Source organism: Bactrocera oleae, chromosome 2 (assembly GCF_042242935.1).
Source record: "Bactrocera oleae isolate idBacOlea1 chromosome 2, idBacOlea1, whole genome shotgun sequence".
Lineage (NCBI taxonomy): Eukaryota > Metazoa > Arthropoda > Insecta > Diptera > Tephritidae > Bactrocera > Bactrocera oleae.
Window position 1 is genome coordinate 17,364,054 of NC_091536.1, and position 7,838 is coordinate 17,371,891.

Here is a 7,838-nt window from a genome sequence, read left to right on the forward strand (position 1 = left end):
AATTGAAATCTGCTGTTGTTGTTATTAGATATTGTTGGTATGGAAATGCTTTTACTTCACTGTACGTTGTTTTTAGTCTTCTTCTGCGCAGAATGGTTAAAAATAACACAGTCAGCACAAAGTTTCGGTTGTACTCCCAAAAAAGGCTGAAGAAAAATGAATGAGAAAAGAAATACATGATCTCAAGCCATCCTAACTATGTAGGTATTTGTAGCCGGAATGGAGTTTTTAAAAATATAGAATAATTTATTTGAAACTATTTTTCTCATTAAAATACTTTTTAAATGCCTTTAGCTGGGGGAAAACTGTATATGTTATTTATAAGAATATCTTATCAGTACTCAAAAGCTCCACTAAGCTATCTTTACTCCATGGCAGTAGCATCAGATGGAGCTAGCATTTCAAATAATATCAAGAGGAAACGTTCTCTCTTATCATAATGTTGTACAGCTCATATTTTCAGATTCAATACTTGTCTCTTCAATTATCGAAAGATAGTATAAAAATATTTTTTAATCAGCCAAGTCCATTCTAGATAATATTTTGTCACCAAAGGTCGGTTCTCTAAATAATTTTGGTACATAACTATCTATACTATATCTTTATATAGTTACGAGTATACATATCTCTGCTATACGAATGGAAAGATAACATTTTGTGGTGTCAGCATTTATGTTTTTCGTAAACTAGAAAGACCTACAAGTTAAAGCATACTCCAAACTAGACTTGATTGCCTGTCGAGCAACACTACTAGAAAAAACTTGTTGCAGAAAAAAGAGCTCCAAATACTCTCAAAATTCGTATAAGTATTGCGGAGATCTGAAAAAAGCTCACCATCAAGTGATATTGAGTATCACTAAGGAAACGAGTAACACAAATTTACTTAGGTTGTCGACCATACTTTACTATTTTAATGGTGTTGATTGTAGAACTCAGTGTCACTTTAAGTAACCGTATTTTCGGCAAGTACTGTTGAATTTGGGTGTCAATTACTGGAGTTGAATTTATTTAGGTCGCTCAAGCTGGTTATTGAACATATGTTTTATATTTTCACATCATACACCCACAAATTTTTATTCCATTATTAATAGTAATAGAAGTTGGTGTTAATCAGCAGACGGAGTTTTTTTTTTTTTTGTTTCGTTCTACCTTAAGAGTCCGTGTGTTTCTCTAATCACCCAAGACTTCGATCAGCAAAAAAAATTCCACTTCACAAATTGAAGACCCTAAGTGAAAACAAAGTAATAAACTATTTTTGAAAAAATAGGCTTCTTGTGTTGTATTTTCTTTTTTATCAATATAATTTATTTTTGAACGAAAATAAAGTAAATATATTTGATTCCAAGACGCAGTCTGCGCTAGTTGCTGAAAACTTACAGCTTTACACTTTTGCGCTTACTTAACCCCACTAAAATTGTTACATATATGTAGTATTATTATCTTTATATATTTTTAGTACAATTTTCTTTCCGGCCTGTAGTATTGCACAAAAACTTCAAAATAACTAAAAGCACATATACATATACAAGTAGTAGAATAATATTCCATTTGTAATAGCTTTAAGTCCACACTGTTCTAAACCAAATGCATACTTCATTGCTTCATTTACCTCTGTTTTGTTCTGGTGCTCTGAAAAAAAAAAAATTTTTTAAAACATATAAAATATACGCTATATTGACTAAAGCTTTCGTTTTTTGCGTCTCACCTTTGACAAGAGCAACGTCGGTTCGCATTGCATGAAAGCCTGAAAATGCCGCCGGCTAAGCTGGAACCATCATTGACTTCTTCCAAAAACCAATTGCGCTGACCATCTCACCAAAAGCGATTCTATTTTTGCACAATTTTGTCATTGTAGGCTAAGTTTTTTAACATGGCTCCGCAATCTTCTACAAAAAAGGCCCAGTTAAAACCAAACGTTTCAAAAGACCTGTTAAATATTTATGTTCTCTCCCAACAGCCCGCGCTGAACTTCTTTTCGCTTCGACTGTAAAAATGCGACTGGCAATGCATTGCCGCCAATGTCGACCGACGAGCCCACAAAGCCGCACAGCCACTGCCCACCATTCCTATACTTTTGAACAAACGGCCTGGGGGTTGCAGGCTATGTGTGAGAAGAGCAGCAACAACAATAACACCAGATAGGCAGATGTAAAGTGAAATTTGTTAACAGCCTGCTACTAACGGCATACGCGACGGCAGAGGATTATGAGCAATGCACTTGTTCGCGGCGCACAGTGTTCAAGTTGAGTAAAAATTTTAGGTAAAAGTTTAAGATTTATTTAAGAAAAGTATTTATACAGTGAAAAAGATTTAAATTTACCAAAAGTATGAAATTTACTTACACTCATGACGTCAGTACTACAATATACCACATTTGCAGTTTGTTAAATAAATCCATGAAATGAATGAAAAGTATGAGTCACAGTATTTAAACTTATTTTGAGGTATATTGGTATTTAAAAAACTTTGCCATTTAGGTTTCTAAACTAACACGTTTTTAGTATTTGAGCAGCCAAATATTGGCATACTTTTGCATATAATTTTGTCAAAAAATTATTTTTTGAAATTAGCTTTGTGAAAGTCACACCGTGCGCAAAAACTCAATTCCACCCATGGGCGTATTTTTATATACCAACGTACAAATATATAGCGAAAACTATTTTGAAATATATGTTTATACTTCTGTACATATATGTATATTAGAACCAATATGGCATATATATGTATATACATATATGTAATAGCTTCACTTATCTGTCGAGCTGCATTTGTGCTTGGACTGCAGTGCTCAACATACGCTGGCATACATACATATACATATACAGACATGCATACAAATATGTTGGCCGCATTGGGCGGCGGCAGACGTCGCTCAAGTGCATTGCAAAAATAACAGAATAAAGCAAATCAAGTGAACGGTGTAAAATCGGCCTACTGCAATCGCTGTGCGCCTATTACCACTCCGTACATGTTGTTACTCGATGTCGACGATACTCGGACCAACACTTTCAGTTGTGTAACACAACAAACATCATTATCATCATCATCATCCATGCAACCGCTCAACCAACAACGTTCAGTGAACCTTGCGAATCGGGAAAACTGGTTTATGCCGGCCGTTCGACGTTAAGAAAATCATTTCTGCTCTCGCTCTTGTGGTAGACTACAGAGCCAGCGGCATTAGGCTTTGTGTGCAAATCTAATTTGATACGGCATATAAAACGCGTTGTTGCACTTTTTTGCATTCTGCTTTGTAGTATACATAGTTGTATGTGCACCTGTTGTTGTTTTGTTGTTGTACATTATAAGCAACAAAATGTGTATTGTGCAGCTGTTTGCATTTTATATTTATTACATTGGTGGAAGTGTATACTGCCTGCAACAGTTGAAGGTGACTACTCCAAAAACAATGCGATTCCAACTATTTGTAGTTTTTTCTAGAAATTCTTAAACATACTTATTTTATATTATATATCTTATTATAATATAAATATATATATATGTATTACGCAAATCAATAAAGTAGGCTTCCCAAAATCTGTTTTAAGAAATTTTGAACAATCAAAATTAACTAAACAACAAGAAAAATGTTAACTTAGATTGCACCGAAGCTGCAATAAATACCCTTAAACCCAACAATTGCAAAATATTCCTTACAAGAGCTTGATTCCGATGGTTCAGTCTGTATGGCAGTTGTATGCTATAGTTATCCGATCTGACCAATTTCTTCGAAGACATAGTATATAGTAGTCCGATATCGGCGGTTCCGACAAATGAGCAGCTCCTCGGGGAGAAAATAACGTGTGCAAAAATTTCATATCGATACTGTCATATATATAAGTAGTTCGCGTATATATGTACATACAGACTGACATGGTTAGATCGACTAGGTGTTACAAAAATTGAGGCAAACCTAATATTTACCCTATTCGGGATATAACAAGCTCAGCAACCTTATCCACTATATTTTAGTGTTACGAAGCTCAAATATCTGTACCGCGAAACGCAACATGTGTCTTTATGTCTTAAGCACTGGAGATTATTCATACATATCTATGTGTGGATACAAGTAATCGTATATAGGTCGGTAATGCTCGATTCGTTTAACTAACTGCTATTCTGGAAATCCTAGTGGGTTAAAAATCAGCTATTAGACCTTCAACCAATGCATTATATGCTTATTTCCTTTTATTGCTACGTGATAAACTGAAAACAATTCTAAGCTTATATACGTACGCCAATACGAATATATTGGCATTGAAAAAAATCGAACACTTGACTGAAGAATACCATAACACTAAGCTATCTGGTCTAACACGAGCTCATGCACAATTGCATTTATATATTCATATATACATATATGTGAATGTTGGTAAATAAATATGTACATTTACAACCCAACAGCATTTTCCTAATACAAATATATTAAGGTATAAATTTTTACGAGTATATGGAGACGTATAGCGACGCCAGAGCGGTGGGCAATTGTAATTTGTGCTAGCTTTTGAAATCTATAGTAAAAGCACTCTATTCGCAAGTCTGCAAGCCTATTAACACTCAGTACAGCTCATTACTCGCTGTGACTATTTGTGCACGCCATCATTATTGTTAAAATTAGTAGTAACAACAAAGCGATGAATAATGCCAGTTGAATACAAAAGTGTATTGTGTTTTTGAATTTATGTACTCATTTGCTTTGTGTCACATTTAATACGCATAGGGTGCACATGGTATGTACGTTTAGATTTGATCCGCCAACTGTTTAACAATCATAAAAAATTGTTGCGCTCCAGCACTTTTGTAACCCAGAGCTTTTGACTACCGATTATGGGTTTGGAGCACATAACATTTTTACAGGCCGACCAATGTCACAGAAGCAATTATTCAGTCATTGCAAGTATCTGGTCGAACCAATTACAATATACCATAAATAAACAAATTAACGAAGACCAGAAAATAGCTCCAGTAGTATGAAATTTTTGTTTTCAGTAGTAGACAGCGACTTGTTTTATAAAATACAAAAATTTTAGGTTTTCTGTGAGCTACTAATACATGATATATGAAAAGAGTTCAAATTCAAAAGATTCTCTCAAATACTTTTCTAAGTTCAGTCCTATATCTCTAAAACTGAGAGAATCGGGGCTAAAATCCAAACAAGCTTACAGCATATAGCACCTCGTAATATATACAAATAATAATATATTTATTACCTGAATAGGGTATATTAAGTTTGCCACGAAGTTTGCAAAACTAGAAGGAAACGTCGGAGACCATACAAAATGTGTATAAGTATAAATGATCATCATAAAAAGCTGAGTCGATTTAGCCATGCCCATGTGTCTGTATAAACGCGAACTAGTCACTCAGTTTTTGAGTTTGCGATCTGAAATTGTGTACAGTTGCTGGTACCGCCGATATCGGATCACTATAGCATATACTTAAGTAGCTGTCATACGAACTGAACGATAGGAATCAAGTTCTTTTATGGACAGCGTTTTCAATTGACGAGATATCTAAATTAAATTTGGCACGGATTGTTGTCTAAGGAAATAGGGTAATCTATTATTCCGCTTACGATTTCATGATCTTCCTCAACATGTATTTAAGAATAATTCTCATTAGAGGATATGACAAATACAAATGAAGAAACAACAAATCAGCACTGGCAAAAAATGGCAAAGACAATTTTTAGAGAGCCCCATACAAAAAAACAACTATAAATACTATATATGTAAGTAAAAAACAAATATTTTGTTGGTATATGGTGAACACAGTCGCAGTAGGCCGCTGACGGCGTCGTTGCAGGAGCAGGGGTAAAGTGTATGTAAATGAGCTGCTAGCGAACGGAGGTGATGGGGACGTACGCGAGACGCTATTTAGTGGGTCACAGTTGTGCTGTCAGTCATGCAAACGCGCGGTCATTTCACATTTTGCACAGTGGTTGAACACTCAACAAATTGCTTACAATATTGATGGCATAAACCTCAATGATCCATTAACATTCTTTATTTATGCGCACGAAAATAGACTTCTGTGCGCTGTTTGGATTGATTTATCAGTGAAAAATGTCAACGAACTTTCGCATTGACAGCTCTGCAAACACATAAACACACACATAAGTTCCTCCACTCAGGCGTTGCAGTGTGGGCAGTGCGAGGAAATGGTGGCGTGCAATTGAAACGCGACTTTTGAGCAAAAATCATTCATGAAAAATCAACTTTCGTCAAAAGTCTGTCAGCCTGTTCCCTCTCGGTACATCGCTTTACTCTGTGCCGCATCAGAGCGCGATAAGCCGCAAACGGTTTACACGGCTGTAAGATCGGTGATATGACTGAATGAATCGGTGGGAAAAGCAATTGAAAATCTACAATTCGGGCGAAATATCAACGAGAGCTGAAAAAAACTCAATACAATTGCATTATTGGTCTGTGGTTGCCGGCAAAGTCGTCAGTAGTGCAAATATCGCATTTTTTTCGTAAGACTGCTGTGTGCACCGCAAATACAACAGTTCGCTTAACATTATGTTTTTATTGTGCATTAGCAGGTGCAGAGTTACCACACCGTAAATTGGAGAGATCTCACCACAGAGTGTTCCGCATTACAGGCAAATATTACTTTAAGAGTTATTCAGGGACTAGATTGTGCCATCTGAGGCATAAGTGATTGCGTAAGTGAAAATTTCTGTTCTTGGAAATTTTCGACAAATTTAGGCTTTCAGACATTGTAAGCCATATTATACATCCTACTAAGATAACACGCTAAAAAATAATTGCATAACCTTACATTTTGTAATGCGTATTTTAGAAACAACCCACATCATCTCCTTAATGGACCAGTACTATATTTAGCAGCAATGTTATGCTATGTTTTCTAATTTCTAATTTCTCATGACATTGCACGACCACCTAACCACTGGCAATATATGTTACTAATACCCATTCATGCCTCACCACTGCAATTACATGAATACTCAGTCGAAGGCAGCGGCAACGAGACGAGGTGTAATTGCTATTGCAATGCAAAATTCAATAGATAGTCGAGTACTTGCTGTAAAATCGACCTACACCAACTTGCTGTTGGCCTATACCCATTCAATACAACTTGTTACTCGATGCCGACGTCAAAAGAAGCCGCACTGAATTAAATGTAAGTAAATACGCAGGGTTGATTCGAATACATTTTTCACACAATTGCAATTAGAACAGTTTCGTTAAAATAACAACACAACAAGCGTTTTTTTCTATGATTTGGATTTTACTCCAGGCTGACAATAAATTCTTATGAGATCGAAAGAAACTTTTTCTTAAAAATTGCTTAATAGAGCCAATTACCTAGAAGTATACGACATACGTAAGGCAAGTACAAAATATGTATGTACATAAGTATGTACATATTTTTACTTATGCTCAAAAAATTTTAGAACAAGAAAAAACCGTTTACTTCAATTGCACTGAAGCTATAATATCCTTCACAAATACAAACAGTTACTTAAAGTACTTAATTTTCTCCGGTAAGTTTGTATGGCAGCTATATGCTATAGTGACCCGATATGAACAATTTCTTCGGAGATTGCACCGTTGGCTTGGACAATAATACATGCCAAATTTTTCGAACACACCATGTCAATTGAAAAAGCTTTTCATACAAGCACTTGATTCCGATCGTTCAGTTTGTATGGTAGCTATAGGTTATAGTTATCCCATATCGACAGCTTCTTAGGGAGAAAATGAAGTGTGCAAGATTGCAGATCGATTTCTCAAAAACTAAGGGACTAGTTCGCGTACTTATCGACAGACGGACGGACAGATGTCGGGTTATTCTCCAGAAAATTATAATTT

At 35.5% G+C, this 7,838-nt stretch overlaps 1 long non-coding RNA gene across 1 annotated transcript; it reads right to left on the reverse strand.

Moving 5' to 3' along the window:
- Positions 1–1,250: 1,250 nt before the first annotated feature.
- On the reverse strand, positions 1,251–7,291 carry LOC106622031 (uncharacterized). The gene is made up of 2 exons (XR_011396504.1): positions 1,706–7,291; positions 1,251–1,629 (listed from the first exon to the last, which is right to left on the reverse strand). It is a non-coding gene; the product is annotated as an uncharacterized lncRNA (long non-coding RNA).
- Positions 7,292–7,838: the final 547 nt, after the last annotated feature.